A 4,256-nucleotide genomic window follows, 5' to 3' on the forward strand; every position below is an offset into this window, starting at 1 on the left:
TCCAGAGGTAAACGGTCTTGGGCTGATATGTCAGCTTTACAATCATTAGAAACTTAGGCCCTTCCAGTTTTTTTGTTCTGCACCCCTAAGCCACCTTAGAGGATCGAAGGATAGCTATCTCACTGCTATCAAGTCAATTCTGAATTTTCCTTCCTAGCCACAGAATGGAGGAAGGAAATCATTTTCAGATTTTCCAGAAGTTCTATACAACCCTTCTACCAAAACTTAGTCAATGTCCACACCTCACTGCGAGGAAAGTGCAAATTTCGAATTGTCCCCAGCAGAATCTCCAGGTTCTGTTCCTTTGAAAGAACAAAGAAGGATGACTGTTTGATCCGCAACTAGCCATTTGGGGCCTGGGAAGGTGGGGAACGATTTTATTCAGAGTAAAGCCGAATTGTTTACCAGGTAGCATAGATGACAGAAGGATATACCACTGTGGAAAAGAGGCCTATGTAGATTAAAATAATACATTAACTATGTTAGAAAAAATTTAGTGTTTGGAGAGCCTGTTTTGTTCTTGTGATGAATCACAGGTGTTAGCAAGTATGAAGAGAGCTGTACGGATCTGACCTGAATCTGCCACACAAAATTGCCAGGCGTGGAGCGTTAAGTAGACATTCATTCATTAACATTCAGACTATATAAAAGGGCAGATCCACAGATGAACAAGAACCAAATGAAGGCTTCTGCCGGTTGTTCTTGGGTAGTAACGAAGCATATTACCCCAAACAAACAACCCACTGCCATCAAGTCTGCTCTACTCCTCGTGACTACATAGCGCTTCCAGAGTTTGTTCTGTTGTTTAGTTCTCTATGCAGCAGAGAGCTGACACTTTCCCACCGGCTCCCCCAGGGCCCCTTGACCAAGAGTATGAGCTGTGGAGCAGAGTGCAAGGAGTCCGGTTGAATAGCACTGCAAGCCCAATTCACCCGCTTTCTAGCTCTGTGATCTTAAATTAGGTGAATTTCGGAAGCAGCCTCAGGTTCCTCAGATACAAAATAGGGATGATAACACCCACGCTGCAAGGTTATTGTGAAGAGTAGCCACTGCACCTATGACCTAGAACAGGGAGTAGCATTGTTATATTTTGAGGTGCCACTGAGTCCGTGTTGACCCATAGGGACCCCATGTGACAGCAGAACTGATTTCAGATCGATTTCTGTGAGATCCAGCTTCACACCTGGATGAGTCCTAAAGGGCAATTATGTAATTGAAAGAAAGAAATTAAGAGACCGACAAAAGTCTTTGGTGCTCACCTCCCACCTCTGCCATGGCTTCAGGAAATGTATTCTCAGCACCTACTTATATACTCTCTGGGCATGCAAACCCCTGCTGGGGGCAGGAGGGGGAGTGACCGTTCCCTGAAGAAAGAGAGCAATAGAAACATGTCTGCACCTATAGATAAAGCTGCTGGCCAGGTAGCCATCAGCCGTGTGCTTGTAAGAGGTCACGTTAAGGCAGCACTATTATGGAAGGATATTGTGAGGATCGATCTTGATTATGAGAATGTGATTGGGACTCATCTTCAACCCACAAGTGTGAAGGCTTCCACCCAGAATGGGTGGTCAGGTCTTGCTCCCATGGAGTTGCTGGTGGGTTCCAATCACCGATCTTCCTGTTCACAGCCAAGCCCCGAAGCAGTAGAAAATGAAGCATAGTACGAGGGGATACCCACCCACCCCCCAAAAAAGAATGATTTTTTCCCCCAAAGCTATGTATTTAAATTTTTTTAACAAAATAACTTTATCACCTTCAAAGAACTCTCCATTACACTTAATCCATTTGTCAAATCTGAGATTCCATTCTTGGAAACATTTTTCAAACTCATCTGTTTGGATGACTGACAGCACCTCCCTTGCTTTGTCTTCACTTCTTCTACATTGTCAACTCACTGCCCTTTCACGTCTCTCTACATTCATGGGTACAAAAAGAAGTCGCACTGAGCGAGGTCAAGTGAGTAAGGTGTGTGGGGCAAGAGAAGCATGATGGTTTTTGCCAAAATCTGGCGCACTGAGATGGCTGCGTGAGTGGGCACATTGTTGTGGTGGCAAAACCAGTACCCCATCTGCCACAAATCAGGCCTTTTTTGTTGCACATTGTTGTGCGATCTTTCAGAACTTCTAAATAGAAAGCTTGATTAACAGTCTGACCTGGTAGAACGAACTCCAAATGCACTTCAAGTCAACATTTCATCCATTCAGGAAGTTGATGGACGTCCAGAAGGAGGTGTGTCATCAATCGACACTTCACCTTTTTTGAAACAAGAAAGCCACTCGTACACTTGAGTTTTTCCCATAGTGCTGTCCTTGTAAGCTGTGTTCAACATCACAGCAGTTTCTGCGGCCTTTTTCCTGAGCAGGAAACAAAATTTCAGAGCCGCATGCTGTTCTCTTAAACCGACCATCACAAAAAACGAGGTTCGAGCAAAATTACTTTTATAAAAAAATTCACTGTGACCAGAGAGAACCTTCCCAGGTGACACCACTGGGTGCACTAATTCAGGGCAAGTTGCTTGATGTTCGCCTGGCAGGGAAAATGCACACTACGAAAGCTTCAGCAGAGCTTATTTTCCCCTTTTTTGCGGGAGAGGTGCCCTCTCGTGTTAGTTGTTAGCTGTGACTGGTGACGGAGAAGCTCAGTGAAAACAGGAATTCTCACTGAGCTGGATGGACAGTAGCCAAAGCAATGGACTCGGACAGCAACCTTTGTGAAGGTGGCCCAGGACTGGCCGCTGCACAAAAGAAAGTCAGAGTCCGAGGCGCCATTCAAGAAAACATCTATGTGAGACCAAATGGCCGACGGCTACCCTAAAGGAAAGGTGGAAAGATAAGCAGGGCACTGGGGACAGAACAGCCTGAAAGGAAAGAAAGAGAATGTTGACACACTGTGGGGCAGGGAACAGTGTCACCAGACAGTCTGTGTCTGTGCTAGAAGTTGTCAAGTGGGAACCTAGATTACTAAAAATGCCTGGTGCAGGACTGGCCAACATTTCATTCTGTTAGCCACGAAATTGCTGTGGGTCGGAACCAAGTCAACAGCGCCTAACCGCAAGTCACCCGTCCCCTTCACGCTGTGGTGTGTGGAGAGGCAGATTCCTAACCCTTGGCACATTAGTCTGTTGTTACTTTTGAAGAAGTATGGCCCCAGATGACAAAGCCTTTAACTATTGTGATACTGTCTAGACTCAGCCCTAAGTCTGTGCTCTGTGAGCTCAGCCCTGCCTGCCCTCACGCCTAGCTATCGCAGTTAAATGCCCACACCTGTCTGTCTGTCTGCTGAGAATAGGTCCTCGCTATCCCGTCACCCACCTCATCTTAGAACTGGTGAGGAGGAGAGAGGGAGGTGAGGCCTAAGCCAACTCCAGTGTGAGTTTGGGACCAGTACCTGAAGGCTAGGCGGTGGGCAGCAAAAACTGGCCTGGTGTGGAGATGTGGCCTGGGATTATTCTACTAAATAGAAAGATGAAGATGGTATCTGGCTCAGTCTGCACTCCAGAATGATAATGCAATAAACTCAATTCCACAGAGGCCTTTTGAAGCCCTGTACACAAGGGAAATTAGACAGCGTGTCAGCTCACGTACAAATAACTGCAGAATTCCTCCTTGACATTCCTCCGTGGCTCCTGATGCAAGCAGCCTCTAAAATGTCAGGCAGACCCAATAGAGTCAGAATGGGGGAATACTGAATAGAGAGGATTTGAAGATCTAGAGTGGGGGTCGACAAGCGATGACCCTTTGTTTTTGTACAGTCCCCAAGCTTTATAAGAGTGGGTTTTTACATTTTTAATGTCTTGTTTAAAAAAGAACCTGTGACAGACCTAAGTGACCCACCAGGCCTAAATCCTTGCTCCTTTTCCCCTCTCTGACAAGAGAGTGGGCATCCCTGGAGGCTAAAGGAGGTAGGGACATCTCTTTTGAATCCCGGGGTATAAGCACTAGCAGAAAAATGAGGTATCAGATCAGTAAAGTCTAGATTTCTATGTCCCCTCTCCAAGAGTTCTAGAGGACGGGCAAGTGAACTCCCAACAGAGGGATCACCGTGTGGGGAGTGGGAGACAGTACCGCCTTTGTTCTAAAGGGGCAGTGGAATACAGTCCTTCCTTCACTTGGCTTTCTCAGGCCTCTAAGCTGTGGTCAGTGTGTAAGCCCTGCTGCCGAGTGCTGCTTCAAGCCTCAGGATCAGTGTCCTGGGTGCAGGCCTGGGGGAGAATTGGGTTTGTGACTCCTAGAGAGAGCAGGCGGGCCAGTCAAGGG

Source organism: Echinops telfairi, unplaced genomic scaffold (genome assembly GCF_000313985.2).
Source record: "Echinops telfairi isolate 266 unplaced genomic scaffold, ASM31398v2 ScPeMD7_25;HRSCAF=90, whole genome shotgun sequence".
NCBI classification, from domain to species: Eukaryota; Metazoa; Chordata; class Mammalia; order Afrosoricida; family Tenrecidae; genus Echinops; species Echinops telfairi.